Below are 17,983 nucleotides of genomic sequence, written 5' to 3'. Positions count from 1 at the left end.
TATCTTTCAAAGCCCAAATCAAAGATCACCTCATCTGGGGTACATTCCCTAAACTGCTCCAAGTACCACACCATTAAGGTATACTGATTATTCCTGTACCTCTCTCCACATGTCCCTCCATCTTGTCCCACTCTTGGACTGAAGAGGTCCAGATTAAGCTTCCAGTAATCTACTTCAAAAAGACATTGACTATATTGGGCATGTACCATGTAAGATACAAGCTGAGAAGATACAGACATAAATAAGTAAATCATGATCCTAGATTAACAAGCTCATAGTCTAGTATGGAAGTCCATACATGCACATGAAGCAACACAGAGTGGTAAGGGCTATGACAGAATCATCGTCTATATTTGATAATTAATTTGAGTATTTCCAACTTGAGAATCATTATTTTGAAATTAAAACAGATAACAGCTTACTTGTGAAAAATTACAACTATAGATTATATTTAGAAATCTCTCCATATGAAAAGGGTCTATAGTTTGAAGCTACTCAGTAAGCGACTGACGCCATAATTTGTCTCCTGTAAAATGACCATGCCCTACTCCCTCATCAACAGCCTCGCCCTGTGGCCAGCTTCCTCTGGAGGAGGGAACAGTCTGTGGCTTGTTATAGATGGGAAGGAGGACTGCAGGAGGAAGCAAGGCTGCAGATTCTCATACCTATGAGTTCCCACTGCACCGTGTTAGGATTTTGATGGCTTGGGGGAGGAAGGGAAGAGATAGGGAGGCAATATACATTCTGCCCAGCCCATCTTAAATTCCAAGGATGCTCAGCCAAGAACTTGACAACAGTAAGAGCCCAATCAGGCAATTTGTGCAATGTTTAATGTTCCTAAGCTATTGTATTTGTATTAATTCTACGATCTTGGAATAGGAAATATGTTCCAAATTTGGAAGTAATTTAAGCTAAATGACTTTGCATTAAATCTATTCTATGCCAAAGAGGAAGCTCAGGTCAGTGACCAGCCCAATCCTTAGAAGGGACCTAAGGGGCAACGGAGGGGGTGAGATTTTAACCCTCAGAACGCTGGGTTCCTACTCTGAGTAGAGCATAGGAGACTCAGGGGGTTGGCCAAGTGGTCAGCCCTGGAGGCCTCAGAGCCCTGGGCTGTAGGCTGACTAATTCTCAACCACAAGCATTGCTTTTCCTAGAAGTGGAACAGATAATGCACCTCATAAGAAATTAAAAACGCCTGTAAACATATGGAAAAACTCACTAGTTACCAAATAAGAGTTTTGTCTCTCTCTCTCTCTTTTTTTTTTTTTTAACAATATATGGTGAGTGCTTTAGTTTTCTAGAGCTGCTGTAACAAATCCAATCATTGGGAGGGCTGTGCTCCCTCTGAGACTCTGGGTGGGATCCTTCCTTGCCTCTTCCTGGCTTCTGGTGCTGGCTGACAATCCTCGCGTTCCTTGGCTCGCAGCTACGTCACTCCAGTCTCTGCCTCTGTCATCAAGTGGTGTTCCCCCGTGGGTCTCTGTCTTTACTGGTGTTTTCCTCTTATTAACACACCAGTCGTATTGGCCTAGGGCCCGCCTTAATTGACCCGATCTTAACTTGATTACATCTGCAATGACCTTACTTCCAAATAAAGTCACATTCCTAGACACGGGGGATTTGGATGTCAACACATCATTTTTGGGAAGATAGTTCAAGCTGTAATAGTAAATATCATATTTTGTCATTATTTTTTTGAAAATCTGAGTTTTAATGGCTATATACTATTCCATTTGATGGGTACAGCAAAATTAAAATATCTATCGAAGTGAAAAATTAAACTATTATACTCCGTTTTGGTAAAGGTTTGGAGAAATGTGCATATTTTTATTTTTATATTGCTAGCATGTATGTTACTTGATTCCATTCTCCTTGGCTGAATAATCTTACTTCCAATAAGAGATGTGGTTTAAGAACCGGGCTGGGAGCTGATATCCACTCCATAGGGGTGAGTGAAGGCTCATTTTGCAAACCAGTCAGATCCTGAGCCTCTGAAATTTGTAGAGGAGTTCTACAGTCTTTGAGACAGAAAATAAAGCTAAAGATATCCAAGTAGTAAGCAGTGTAAACTCTGCTCCCCTGTCCATTCCAACTCCGACCTCAGAGAACCTAGGCCTGTAGAAAATGAGTCCTCTGCAGGCACTGCCAGCCCAGGGCTGCTCCTCCTTGTGCTCCCTGCCCACCCCGTTCCACGTGCCCTGAGAGTCCAGACCAGCAACTGCTTTGTCACTGGCTGCTGCACACAGCTTGGCCTTTGGAAACCAGCCTGAACGAGGTGAGCACCAGGTATGCAGATGGGCCTTCTAACATTAGCCCTTGAGCTCCTCAAAGGCCAGAGCTGTGTTGTGCTCATTTTTATATACTCAGCATTAGGACAGTAATCTACATGAATGTAGACAATAATCTACAGAAAGCACTGTGTTGGCCTTTCAAGAATATGCCTGGGAGACTCTTGGTTAGCACACAGCTCATCTAGAAACAACTGGAAGGAGCCACCCAGGATTCCTTTTACCTCAAAGCCAGCCCTCTCCCCCTCACTGCCCCCACAACCCTATGGCTTTCTGTGTTTCTGCTGTGTGTTCTGACTCCTAAGGTCTCTGGTGCCCTTAAAACAGGCAAATGGCGCCTGATCCCATAACCAAGCTGTGCCATCCCTGGGAACAGATGGACAGCCTCCACCAATCAGTGCAGACTGTCCCCAGGTGAGTTCCCCCGAATTTTGGCAGGCTGGTGGAGACCGTACCACGACTGCTCTTTTCTCTCTTCTGGAAAGAAACAGAAAGCACAGGTAATTTTGCTGAGGAAATCCTCTGTTATTTAATAGGAGCTGGTGTGGAGTTGAGAAAACACCAGACTGTTCTGGAAAGTCTTTTGTTCCTCTTTGTTTCCTGTGCCACTTAATGACATTTCTTAAGATCTCGTGTTAGAGGTCTTTAGTGAGACAGACAGCGCAGCCCAGGCTCTGCCCCTCTGGTGAAGTGTCTGCTTCGAGTATCCTGGCAACATTGCCAGCGGGAACAGTGCAGCTGAGTTCCTGTGACTGGCGCTGCTCTATTAACAACAGGAATGTGAACAATCTCAGGTGGGAGATGAGAGTGATAACAGAAAAGCTATTTCTTTTCATTTCCCCAGTGTTTATAGACTCTGAGCAAAATTGCTAAAGGAGGCATCTCTGATTTGAAGGAATAACACTTTGGTACCATGTTGGAATGGAGACTCTTGATTAATAAATGTGATTGAGACACAAAAGCACGGCAAATTGTGGCATCACTTTCATTCTTTAAAATAATCAGGCAGCAAAACATCACTACCCGGGAGGCTGAATGATGAAACAGCAAGCTTGCAGTTAGAAGGCATTCTTCATACCCACGTGTGTGAAGGGTTATTAGAAAGGCTGCTCAGGCAGGGAAAGGATGCCTGGGATGACTCCAACCTTTGGTCTGGGCCTGGGAATTGTCTTAATGGTTTTCCAAAAGGGCAGTAGCACGGTTTGAGAAGCCCAGTCTTTAGAGAGCTTCTTTGAAATAATCTCTAGTCTGTTATCAAAAACACTAAACCGCAGCTGCTCAGGACCCAGACTCCCCACTTTCCTTACACACATCCACACACACACACATATGCGTGCACACGTTTGTACCCAATACCCCTTTGCTTAACATATTCTCTGTAGATTTTCTGTGGTCTTACTTTTGACGTTTATCCTACCATGTCATAATTAGGAACTAATAGCGAGCTATGGAGTGTTTACCAGCTATCAGATGCTGTACTTTACCTACACTCTCTGTTAGTCCTTCATGTCCCTGCTAGGTAGCAACTGTTAGCATCCCTACTTTGCAGATGAGGAAACAGAGGCTCAGAGAAGTTACACGATGTGCCTCCATCTATGAAGGTGGTTAGGGGCAGAGCAGAGATGTGAAGTCAAGTTTCTGCACTACTCCACCATTTTAATGCAAGAGATCTTGGGAGTGTGAGGGGCTAGAACTCATGAGAATTGCAGTGCCCCAGAGACTCTCCTGGGCTGCACTGCTGGGACCTGCCGGCAGAGGTAAGTCTGCACTGCAAAGGCGCTCATTAGAGCTAGATGCCATTGCTTCTGGTCTATAGTGTTTGCCTTTCGCTGCTATGGGAGATGGGGATGAGGCTGCTGCGTATTTTGGTTTCTATTCTTGAGATCTTCTGGTCTCATATTGATCACCTCCTGCCTGCCTATCTCCTGGCAGTGATGGAGTTGAATGGAAAGAGATTCTGTCGACAAACGGAAGACCTGCGCGCAAATTTGCTCCCTTTCACTTACTTACTCACCCACCCACCCACCCACTCACTCATTCACATATTCACTAAATACATTTTTGAACGCTTTTTCTGTGTGTGTGTGATGCACGGTGATAGAAGCCCGGAATACTGTGGGGGAATTGCTCAGACTTGATCTCTGTCCTTCTAGAATTGACGTGGGTTATTCACTTAACCTATTTGAAGATTTCCTCGTTACAATACGAGGATGACAATGCCAACCTCAAGAGATAGACGAGAGCATTAAATTAAATGAGAAAATATATGTGAAAGCACTTCATAAACTGTAAAGTGCTAAAGAATCAAAACCCATTGTCTTTATATCTTAATGGGTTACTGAGATGGGACCTGTCCCAACTTCCAGGATTCCTGCCAAGAGCCGGCACCTGTCCTCCTTGCTGGTTGCTTACGTTAGCACTCCTGAAATTCAAATTCCGACAGTACTGGAGTTCCTGCTATGCTCAAATACATAATCTTATTCAATCTCTGACAGTCTAGTGAGCGAGGAATCATTGCCCGAGCTGTAGTTTACCTCCTGCCTACTTTGCTCTAAAATAAAAATGGCAACATTTTATGTGTAGTCTGTGCCCCTTGCTTTTTTCACTTAGTTATTTATCATGGACACCTTTCCAACTGCATCCCTTTCTTTGCAACTTCAATACCACTTTATTCCTTTCAGCAGTTGCATATCGTTTAGCATCATATATTTAATCAGTCTCTTGTTCATAGGCATTTATATTGCTTCTCATTGTTCCCATAACAAACAACGCCTTAATGAAAACCCTTGATGTGTATCTGCGGATTTGTGTAAGCACTTCTGTAAGATGAAAATGGGATTGAGGTTGAAGGAAATTTATGCTTTATATTTTGATAGATACTGTCAAATTGTCTTCCAAAAACGGTTGTGCCCATTCATACTGTTTTACACTGTGTATATGAGTACCCTAAGTTCCTGCCAACATAGGGTATTGTCAATCTTTAAAAATGTTTGACAAATTTATGGACAAATTCACATTTCATATTTACTTTGTGTTTCTTTAATTGTTAACAAGACCGAGTATGTTTTTTGGCTTTTTAATTTCTTCTGTAAATTGCCATTTCATATCTTTCAGCTACTTTCTATGGATTGTTAATATTTTTCTTCACTGAATTGTAGGGAATCTTTATATATTTTGGAGGTTAAGATTCATTTGTTAAATACATTGCAAGGGTTTGCTTTTCCTTATTATTGATGGAATCTCCCCTTATACCCTGGAAGTGGGTATTAATCTCCCCTTCTCTGAGAAACTCTGTGAGTCATAAAATAATCTCCTTCTTGTGGCACACCAGATACAGAATCTTGGCACTGTATTTTTAAAGGTATTTATCTTATAGAATGACACCATCGAAGTATTGGAAAAGGCATAAGCTTTAGAGACGGTTAGTCTGATATTGAGTGTTGATTCCATCATTTACCAGCTAGGTGACATTGGGAGAGTTGCTTAACCTCTCTGAGCTTCTGTTTCTTTACTGTAAGATGGGATAATAGTATCTGCCTTCTCCAAGCACCATATCTATCCTTAAAGCCTGCAGATGTTTAGAAGTCCTCTTCGGGAAGGTCTGGAGCATATAAAGTGTTTAAGAAGGAAGGAGCTCTTGGGAATAAAGTCATACAGACCAAGAAGATCTGGGAACTGTGAGCAGAGCTCCTTTGCCAAATTAGGGTTTTTCTTTTTTGAATTGAGAAATAATCAACATAAAATAGAACTCATGGATTTAAGATTTAAATTTTATGAATTTTGCCAATTACATACTCTTATGTAGTTACCACCCAAAATAAGACAGGTAAAATTTCCATCCCCTTCAGAAAGCTGTCTGCACCTTTTTTGGTAATTTGTACTCTCAACAACTTTCTGACTTCTATCACAATCTATTAGTTTTTCCTGCATTTGGATTTCATATAAGTGGAGTCATACAGTGTATTCCCATCTGTGTCTGGCTTCTTTTACTCTACATAATATTTTGAGATTCGTTCATGCTCTTTCACAAATCAGTGGATCATTCTTTTAATCACTGAGTAGCATCCCATCGTAAAGATACACCACAGTCATTTATCCTTTCTCCCACTGATGACATTTGGGTTGATTCCAGTATTGGCTACTATGAGTAAGGCTGCTATAAACATTCTCATACAAGTCTTTTTGTAGACATATATTTTCATTTTTTTTGGTACCACAGTGGACTCATTGGGTCACGTGTACGTTTTGTTTTATCAGAAACTGCTAAACAGTTTTCCAAAGTGGTTGCACCATTTTATAATGTCACCAGCAGTGTAGGAGAGTTCCAATTTTTGATTTTAACTCTTCTACTGGGTGTGAAGTGATATTTCACTGTGGTTTGGCAAGTTGAAATTTAATATCTTTGTTTTCAGCTGTGAGCTCTCTGCCCATGTCTGTGTATCTTTCTCTTTTTCCACGTGCATTGGCTCTCCAACAAGACTTGGAATTCTGTAAGGGTAGAGGCTCTGCCTAATATACTTCCCTTAAACACTGGACTACACAAAACGCAGGGTCAGGAACACAGCGGGGGCTTAATTTCTTGTTGGTTGGCGTCTCGCTACTAAGAAATCTTTGCAGACTGTTTTGCAAGGAGAACAGATGAGAAAGGGTGACAACCACCAAATGCTTTTCAAACCCCTACAAGTGTGTTGGTTCCCTTAGAGGCAGTTATCAAATATCTTAGGAAAACAGGCTCTAGTTCTTTCTCTCTGACAATTAGGCAATTAGGTTTGATCAGTAGTCAGGGCTTCTAGGCAGCTACTGGGTGTAGGTGGCACTTTGTTGTGTCAAGGTCTATTCAGCAATAACAAGTTCAAGAAGATAGAGAAACACATGTGTTGGGCTCTCTTATTGGTCAATTTCCCCCTTCTGCCTCAGTTGGTCTCCTCCTTACATTTTTCCTTTGACTGATGCTATGCAGTATCATGTAAAAGGTTCTTTTTCTGATTTTTAAAATTTTTTCTCCTCTCACCTTAATATATTTCCATTAAAAAAATGAAATGGGCAAATGAAATTGTCCACAACGTAAATTTTTTTCTTCCTAGAATTTGAAAAAAATGGAAAACTACTGACAACCTAAAAATTCTCTGAAGAAAATCATAGATTGCTTGATGACTTCTTTTGCTCTCCAAATGGACAGAAGAATCTCTTGAGGCTTTTTTCTTTGTTAAGAAGTAGTATATTTTTTCCCCATGTGTAGCAGTGGGTGGTCTGGTACAGTGGAGAGCATCTCAGGCAGAACTTTCTAGTGCAGGCTTGAGCAAGATGTTGCATGAGGACTTTAGGCAAGGTGCGAATCTCTCAACTTTCACGGCTTGCTGTTGCAGGAGGTCATCAAGAGGACATGACTGCTGGTTGACCTATGAGCTGCACCCAGGGAATCAGAGGCTCCATACCCCTCCCCTGTCCTTGGAATGTACATTCCCTTCACTGTTCTCACAGTGGGAGCTGTTTTCAATGACACAGCCTTGAGAGAGCAATGTGTTGTTGAGACCATCTGGATGGTATACATGACTAAACCCCCATAAGGCCTCCATATAAACTTTTAAGATTCTGGCGGGCAAATGCAGAGATCTATTCCTCTTGCAGCTGCCCAAAATAAGCCTCGTATGTAAGTTCCCTTGCTCATTAAAACTGCCACCTGTGAATCTAGAGTGGTCTGCCTCTTTCTTTGGTTTCTCCTTGACCTTTGTGTACAGAAATTTCTGAGGTTGTGAACAAACACTTGCCTGTCAAACCCCTAATCCAACAGCTATGAGGGGCTCAGAGATTTGGGGAAAAAGTCAGAGGCTGAGAAAAAACATTAAGGTTTTATGCAAGTGTTACTCTCTTTCTTTAACTTACTTGGGATAATGCATATGAGGTATATTATACTTCCTCAGAGCTTCTTGTTTTCTTTTAAGTATTCAGTGGCTATCAATTGTATATCTACTGTGTGCAGGCTTTCTGCTAGATGCTAGCCCTGTGCCTGACTTTGCAGAACTCAGACAGTGTGGCCATGAGGAACAGACAAGCAATCAGAACATGACAAATGAGTGCATGATAAGGATTGTGGCAGATGCTGGCCAGAGCTGAGTCCCTCAGGCTCTCGGGTCAAGACAAGCTTCCCAGAATAAACTGCGTCCAATTTAGGATCAGTGAATCAGACTTAATTAGGCAAAGGGGCAAGGGGAACATTGTTTTAGCCAGAGAGAACAGCAAATATGGAGGTCCAGAGATGGGAGACAGGAGGTTGCTCCAAGACTTGAAGTTCAGTGTCACTGGAGCATGGGGATGGAGGTGGTTGTGGTGAGGACAGTGATGAGGGATGAAGCTAGGGATGAAGGGAGAGGCCAAATGATGCTGGGTCTTCGTGTTAAGGAGTTTGTCCTTCATCTTAAGTGCAACAGGAAACTATTGTATGGTTTTAAACAGAGCAATAACGTAATTAGATTTGTTCTTTAGAAGGATCACTTTGGGTTGCTACGTGGAAATTAGGAAGGGGTGGGACTGGATGCAGGTGGACCTTCTGGAGAGGACAGGGGTCAGAGTTAGGGGGTGCCAGTGGGCTGGAGAGAAGTGATGGCTTTGAAGATGGTTACTTTAGATTCTTGCTTAATGTGTTGCCAGACGACTCAGAAGGACATGGAAACACTTGGAATCCAAATGACCTCTTTCAGCCCCCTGTGGTGCCATTTCTGAGTTCTAAAGCAGTAATTTAATGCTGAGCGAGGCTTAATAAAATCACCGAGATGAATTCCAGGGTGCATCTGACTGTGTGAGACTTTCTGAGTGCGCAGGCAGCATGCTAATTGCCAAGCTCCTTCTTTTCTGAGCTGCATGATGCTAAAGACCAAAAGAATTTATTCCCATCAAAAAAATGTGCAAGTATTTCAAAGCAATCAGTTCTCTCATAAACCTATTGTCCCTTAGGTCACTTTTCTCTGTGCAAAGGGGACAAAGCGGACTCCAAATGGCCAGAGGTGATAGTCCTGGTCTGCAATACGGTCGCTGTTACTGGCCTCTCTGGGTGTTTGGCATTCACTAATGCTTCCTGGTTTTTATTTTGCTGATCATCGGATTGTCTGTTAAAATATTCCTCTCCTCTCCCCAAAGCTGTTATATTGCATTTTCCTTTATGGTTTCCAAAGGTGAAAGATACTCGCCCAGTTAGAGTCAGCAGGCTCATTACACAGGGATGAACTGAAGAGAACCACTGCCAGGAGCTTTCCCCTGAGAACTGGCTTCCCACAGAAAGGAAGAAATGACAAGATGACGACCCGTTGTCCACCTATAGTTTAATCAAGGCAGTTGGTAGCCTATAGTGTTGACTCGTACTCTGAGAGCAGAGCTGAGAGACCATGAAAATCACCAGAGGAGATTGTCAGCTGTAGCCACAGGCTGCGATCTCTGCCTCTTTCCAGCAGCCGGCTGCCACAGGCTGGCATTTGCTTGCTCACATGGAGGAGATAGCATCACCCGGGCAGAGAGCATGCGCTGCTGTCTTGGTACACAGCAATCCAAGTTCGGAAGTGCTTTTCCCACCTGGAGAAAGCTACCTCTTGGCTCCTGAGCCTTCTATGGGGAAGCCAGCCTCTCCCTCCTACTTCTGCTGAATCCCTGGTCCCTAAAAGTTCAGCTTATCTATTTTCGGCTCACTAAATTTTTGTCCTACTCAACCGTATCGACCTTCTGCACACAGAACTTTACTTACCCATTTGGAAAACATTTCTCTCCTCTTCCTCCTTCCTGTGCTTGCTTCCTGGACTCTGGTTCAGATCTCTTGATGTGCCTACAGCTGCTGACCTCTTGGCCACACGCTTTGCTCATAACCAGCTGTATTCTCTGCTAGGCTGATGTCAACTAACACTGAGACTTTACCTCCTCCAGTCTGCTCCCTCCGTTCTTTTGGTGTCTGATACATGATACATAAAGGCAAAACATGAAAGAAAACAATTTACTTTGGCCCTGTAATACAGATGTCCCCTGCGGTCACCTTGGCCTTGAGCGTCAAACGGAATTCACTGGAACCTTTATTCGCCTGGCAGTGAGATGCTCCCAGTCCTCTGGGAGGCTTTTGGATGAATGCAGTAGCAAGATGGGCTGGCTTTCTTCATTAACTCTATCTGCTTCTGCTGAGTTCCTCCAGTTTATTGAGATTGTCTCAGCCTTACACACTGAGTGTGCTATTCATCTTTATATCATATTATTCCATGCTAGAAACCCTCTGCCGTGCTCTTATTACCAAGAATACTATCTCCATATGGTTGAGAAGGAGCCTGACTTTACCTGAAGCTTCAGAGTTAGAGAGGGAATTCATACAACAACATTGCAAATCACTTAAATCAAATGAACATATCCTACCTGACTTTAAAAGTCCTTAGAGGAGACCCACACAAGAGTTTCTCATTGGCCTCCTCTCCTCCCCAAACTCCTGTGTTTACTGCTTTATTCACTTGAGTCAACTGCCAGCTTCAGTGAACAGAGACATAATTCAGTTGCTATTTGTTTTTCTGCCTTTGGGGCTTACCCTCCCTCTTCAAAGAATCCAAACAGATCTTCTGAATTCTGGAGTCTGCTAGGGCTGGCTCAGAAAGAGCTGATTGTTAAATATGCAGGAATTTGGAACCCACTGATAGTTTGAAATGGGCTGTAGTAGGAGTATTTACACCACAGAGATTGGCAAGTGCTACAAACTAGTTGTTATTGTTACTGTTTATTGGTTTGCTTTTGTGTTCTTTGGGGACCATTTTAGTGGCAAACTATTGCTTCAGAAAGCTTATCTTCCGGAAAACATCCTTTCACTCCCCTTGCAGGCAAAAATGGCTGCTGTTAGTTGTGATGTTTTCTCTTCATCACGCAGGGCAGCAACAAACCATGTTTATGGTTGAATCTGCTGCCAAGCTTAGTTAAACTCTATAGAGAATGTGCTGGGATTTCAGAACTGGACGTGTCTTGGCTGTTTTTGGTGTGAGGACAAACCAGGTCTAGTTTCCCTAGTTGAGTCTCCTTCTGTGCAGAGGTAACAGAATGCTTAGGACCAATGGGGACAGGCTGTTTCAGACGACATTTGCGCGTTGAATGCCAGACTAAGGGACTGTATCCTTGTTACCTGGGTTAGCGAAAAACAGGGACAAGATTGATCAAAATGGAATTTACCAAGATTTATCTTGTGAATCGGTGCAGAATAGATTGGGAGGGGAGGCCCACTGTAAGGAGGAAGACGATGGAGAGAGCCGTTTAGTGTGTAACTCTCCACTCCTGTACTTCCCATGTTCTTATTAGTTTCTTCAAGATTTTCTTCCTCTACCTCAGATGATGCTAACGGAGGTCATGTTTTCTTTTTGCTTGGCCCATGCTAAATAATTCATTAGTGTTTCCAAATGAGACTTACTTAATTGTTTCATTTCTTTATGATAAATCACTGAGGGGAAAGTTGCTTTAATAGAAAACCCTGTTAAAACCCACTGCCAGTAGCTGCAGGGCCCCTTCAATGGAAGATTGACACTCTTTGGCCTTTGACCCTCACTCAGCAGATGTTAACTGTTGCCCAATGTTAGTCTGGGACTAGAATGAAGTTGTGTGATAGGATGTAGTGTAGTGGATAAAACAGTGACCTGGGGTGGTGAAACTAGTCTTCTGGTCCCTGGACCAGTCTTCTCTGAAAAATGAAGGAGTTATAGCCTGGTATAAATTGGTACAGTAGCACTGACGAATGAATTTGACTGAATCTGTTGAAGCTGAACCTGTGCATACTTTATGACCCAGAAATTCAAATTCCTGATATCTGTTCTAGAGAAAGACTCACAGGTGGGCAAGGAGACATGCCATCTTCAAACTCACTCCAGGAAAAGGCAGCAAACTGTGGTGAGGCCAGGGAGATCCATAACCTACTATCTCTTGGGCTCGGCTTTCTTACCTGTAAAATGAGACTAATAATACATGGTGCTTGTTTTACGTTTCAGATGAAATAATGCCCATAAAGCGCTTTGTGCAGTGTCTGACACATATGTTTTCGATAAATACTAAGTAACAGCTTCCTTTTACATTGAAATTTAATTATATAAAAATAGATCATCTTTGTAAAAAAACTGAAATATTATAGATAAGGAAAAAGTGCCCTTTAAGCCATTCATCCTCCCCAGTTTCATTCTTAGCCCCCTAGACCCCTAGTGAGAGGTCATTACCCTTGCTATTTTTTGGTGTATCTTTCTGGTCTTTTGTTAAGCATTGACATATATATATATATATATATTTTTTTTTTTCTCCAAAGAAAAAATATATAGTATTATTCTACAACATTTTTTTTCTATTCACTATGATTTCGAGATCTTTCCAAGTTAACAGACATACAATACTATTATTACTTTTAACTACTGTGGAGTCTCCTATTATGTGTATATCATGTGTGTTTTTTTTTATTGCAGTAACATTGGATTATAACATTGTACAGCTTTCAGTTGTGCATCGTAATATATTTTGAATTCTGTGTAGATTACATCATGTTCACCACCCAAAACATCATGTGTTTTAAAACCATTTCCCTGTTCATGTTACTGCACAAAGGGCACAATCTGCTCACTGTGAGACAAAAGCCAATTGTCACGAGGAAAGATGGTAGCAGAGAAAGGGCATTTTATTACAGCTTGCTAGCAAGAGGGAAGATGGCCGACTAACCTCCAGAAGAACAATCTTACAGAACAAAGACTACAGGCTTGTTATATACGGGGCTGGTCTCCAGGTAGGGGAGGCTGCTGGTCTTAGTTCTTGATAGTCTCTTTTTCACTAGATATGCATCAGAGACCAGAGCAACACCCCATAACGTGATCTGTCAGTTGTCATTGATGATGGCTAATTAGCATAGACTCTGCCCGGGGGTTGTCACATTCCTAAGGAACTCAAAGGAACAAAGTTATCATCTTATCACAGCTAGAAGGGGCCATAAAATCTACAGAGCCTGCAACTCCCTCAGAGACAGACCGTTACTTATCTAGGCAAACTAAAGCAAAGATTCAAAGGGACTGGAGAGTCAGGGTTAGTCAACTAGAAGTCATTCAAAGTTACAATATGGTTTCTTTTCCACAATATGGCTTCCCTCATGTTAACCTTGTGTTGAGCCAGTATCATTGATGGACATTTAGGCTAGTTCTAGTTTTTCGCTCGCACAAGCAATGTTGCAACAAACATCTTTAACCTTACTTGTGCAAGTGTTTCTCTAGGGGAGCTATCAGGAATGAGATATGTGGGATCATACAGTGTACATATTTTTAGCTTCAACCAATTCTGTGCAGTGACCAGCAAAATGGCTATATCAGTTTACGTTTCAACCCACAGGACATCAGAGCAATCCTTTCCTTATGCTCTTGTCAAACTTGTCAACACTTTTTAAATTTTTGATAATCTCGTGAATGGATAAAGAAAAGATATGTCATTGGTGATTTTGACATGTTAATTTCCAATGAGTATCCTTTCATAGGTTTTCTGGACATTTATATTTTCTGTGAATTTCCTGGTAATATATGCTACCCATTTTTACTGGCTTGATTGGCTTTTTCTCATTGCAAATATTTTCTCTCAATTTTTGCTTATGTTTCAACCCTGTTTATGGTATCTTTTGATGAGATAAACTTAAAATTTTTTTTTTGAGGAAGATTAGCCCTGAGCTAACATCTGCTGCCAATCCTTCTCCTTTTTCTGAGGAAGACTGCCCTGAGCTAACAGCCATGCCCATCTTCCTCTATTTTATATGTGGGATGCCTACCATGGCATGGCTTGACAAGCAGTGAGCAGGTCCACACCCGGGATCCAAACCGGGGAACCACTGCGCCACTGGCCAGCCCTAGGAAGTTTTAAATTTTGATGCAGTTAAATTTATCATTGTTTTTGTGATTTTTGCTTTTTTCCTCTTGTTTAAGGAGAACTTTCCCTACCCTCAAAGTCACAGAGATATTCTCTAATATTTTCTTTTGGCGCTTTTATAGATATATCCATTTTTTGTATTCAATCTTTAATCCATATAGAATCTCCATATGAACAAATTTCCTTTTGTTTCAAAAACAGGTATATTATTCCCAATATTACTTATTGACTAATCTGCTCTTTCTTCATAGATTTAAGTATTACTTTTATCAAACATTAAATTCCTACACATACCTGGACCTGCTTTAGTTTTTGATTCTCTTCGGATAGTCTCTTTATTCCTACAATGATATCATATGATTGCTATAGTTTTTAATATGACTTGACACCTGGGAGGGGTGGTCCCAATTCTGCTCTTTCCTAAAATTATCTTGGCTAGTCTTGCCCGTTTGCTCTTCCAAATGCATTCTAGAATCAGTTTGAATGTTGCATTAAGAAACTCACTGGGCTTTGATTGAAATTATATTGAATGCACAGATTTATTTTGGGAGAAGGGGTGATGATAATGATGCTGTTGATGAGGATGACAAGGATTGATTTCTGATTTCTGCCAGAGCATCTTCTGGCATTCCAAACAGGATCAGTTAGGACAAGTGACGATGATAGTGCCTGTGATGAGCCAGCTTCTCTGTTTACTATTTCTCTCCTTAGATGAGCCCTTTTCCCTGAGTTAAGCCTCCTTAGAACACAGCACGAGATCTGAAGATTCCTTTGATTGAGGAGGTCAAACATCACTCAGGAGTGGGGTGATGCTTATAGTATGTACCCCAATACACAACATCAGACCTACTCATATGTTTCCTGAGGGACATCTGCGGCTTAGAACCCAGCGTCCCCTCCAAGATCTTTCACTGGTGCTCAGCCAATGAGACCACCCACCATATAAGGACCCCTTTCAAAAGTGACATCTCTCATGTGAAAGCAGTTATTGTTCTAGTAATTGTTTGAGAATACATATAATGAGCAAAAGGCCACTATGAACGAAGTAATTCTTAAGTTAAATGTGATTTGATCATTCACTAAATGGCTATAAGTGTGTGAGACATATTACTTACCCAGCTACAGATAGTGCTTGGTGCCCACAAGGATTAGAGAACTGCTTGTACTGACAGATAAGGAGCTCCTCTTCCAGGACGTTCTGTAAGCTTCTCAAATGGGTTTACTTGAAGACCAAGGCCTATCCCTATCTCACGTAATCTTCTTTTTTGTCACATCCTGGGAGATTTTCTAAACTAAAATGTATATGCAAAATTCCCCATCCTTTAACTTGTATATAGTCCACCTTTCCTCTCCTATACATGTGTTATAGGTCTCCAGGATATAAAAAAAACATATTAGCCTTTTAACAAAATGGATTAATCATCCACAGATAAAGCAGCATTCATGTGTGCACTGAACTCGCCTATGTAAAGTGAGGATAATAATAGTTCCCACCTCTCAGGGTTATGGTGAAGAACAAATGGGCCGATGCACAAGGCGCCATCTGTAAACTCTAAAGCATTACACAAATGTTATTTTGCTACTCAGCACTGTAGAAAGTTATAAATGAAACAACCATCTTGGTTCCTGCCCTTGAGACATTTGAAACCGGCTGGAGGCTCAGGTCTAGGCGGAACAATTAAGGAGAAATTGCGAGGTAACGGGGAAGCAAGCTCCTGCAACTATAATGAAAATCGTAGCCCTAAGTGCTAATATAAGATGGGGAGTGCTGTACCCAGAACCAGCTCTGACACCCTGTGCAGGTGCAGCAGCCCATTGTTCTGTCCCCAGCGAAGGTGGGGGCTTCTCCATGGCACCAGGGTCCCACTGCTTCTCTTTCCTCTCTTCCTCCTCCACCTTTGAAAAGCTCTTCCTCTCCAAGAGAACTTGCCAGTCTGAGCCTTCTGGTTACTCAGGGCTTCTGTCTTTCTAATAGCTCCTTTGCCCTGTGGCATTTTCCTCCTCCCACATGGCAATATTAAATCCATTCTGCTGGCAGTCCTGGGACTTGTGCTCTGTGGTACTTGGTGCTGATGAAAACAATGACGAAAAGAACGCACAGCAGGCTCTCTGTCCTTGGCTCCAGGTCAGAGCCTTGAGTTTTGATCATTTCATCTATTATGCTTGCATTTTGAAATGGTGAGTATGGGTACCCACTGTTCTTTCATCTAAGAAAATTGGGGTTGCTGGGAGATATTCACAGGCAATTAATTTGTCAGGGTAGGAGAAGCAGTCTTGCCAAATACAAGCAAAAAAGCCCCAATTCACACCTTACTTAGCAGTTGATTAGTTCAACAAATGACCATGAATAACATAAAGCTGATGGGTGGGGAGTGAAGACAGACCTGCAAATGCATGAGGCTTTACTGCTAAGCTTGGTGTGTTCATACTTTTTGCCTCTTTGAGGGTTGTGTTTCCCCTGGTAATTGAATCTCTTGTGGCTACCACATCAATCTCCTGTATAAATGAGTGTGCTGCGTACCTCATGTGGTTCATGAGTGAACAAAAGGAAAGGCTTTCTTTCCTCTTTCTTGTCTTTTCTTTCCTTCCTTGCTTCCTTCCTTCCTTCCTTCCTTTCTCTCTCTCTCTCTCTCTCTCTCTTTCTTGCTTTCTTTCTTTCTCTGTTTCTCTCTCTCTCTCTCTTTCTTTTTCTCTTTCTTTCCTTCCTCCCTCCCTCTCTCCATCCCTCTCCTTCCTTCCTTCCTTTCTTGCTTTCTCTCTCTCTCTTTTCTTCCTTCCTTCCTTCCTTCTTTTGGAGACATCCATGCTTTAAATCACTCTAAATTAAAGATATCGTGAACAAATTTTCCAAACTCAAAATTGGGAGACATGGTCTAATGACAAGATAGAATATGTGAAATCAACTGGAAAGCCTAAGATATATGGCCGCTATAATTATGCGTAAGAGAATCTCTGCAGATGGAACGATTGTTCCTCCAGGAGTTTGGATGACTGACAAGATCCTAGTGCCTGGAATTATCAAGAGTGTAGTGTTTGTGAACCTAATGAGCGAAGCTGCCTGGAGAAACTTATGTAACAAACCTAACATATGATAGGCATATAGTCCATTCTAGTTTCTTTCACCATTTGTACAACACCATTGATTTTAATAGTAAATAATAGAGTGGTTAAATTTTATGAAGTTCCTAATGCTTTTTTTTGAATGCAGTTTTTAAAATCTGGAGATGTAAGGGGAATGTAGTGTCTTAATTACTAGACTTCTGGTGCACCTTGTTTAACGACAATAAATGTGCCTGGGATGCTGTATAAATTTAATGTTTACAAAACAAATTACATTTTACACACATGACTAATAGTCTTCTGTTAATGATATCCTAGAGGAATCCTTTTCCTTGGAAATGGAAATGGAATCATGAATTTGGTAAATTCTAATTTAGGCATGTTATTTTTGGTTTCCTTGGTTGATGAGTTCAACTAACTTTCAGTGAGAATCTGTTATGTGCTAGGCATTGTTTTGCCATTCTCACAGCATGTAATGTCATATAATTCCCTCAAGAACCACGTTAATTTTGTTCCTAAGGGCCACATGTTTAGTGACTTGCTTAAGACTCACAGAGTTAGCAAGTGACACAACCAAGGTTCAAATTCACATCTCTTGCATTGTTATCTTGTCCAGCCACGAATGACAAGGTCTGAGGTTGCTATCTTTTCTCTTACTCTAAGCGATCTAAACCTTTTAGGAGAAGGCATTATACTATGGGCTTTGGGGTTAATTTGGGTTTGAGGTCCAGCTCAGCTACTTACTAGCTGTGTCA

The sequence above is a fragment of the Equus caballus genome, chromosome 20, assembly GCF_041296265.1.
Source record: "Equus caballus isolate H_3958 breed thoroughbred chromosome 20, TB-T2T, whole genome shotgun sequence".
Taxonomy (NCBI): domain Eukaryota; kingdom Metazoa; phylum Chordata; class Mammalia; order Perissodactyla; family Equidae; genus Equus; species Equus caballus.
Note: the sequence above shows the minus strand (reverse complement) of the source record.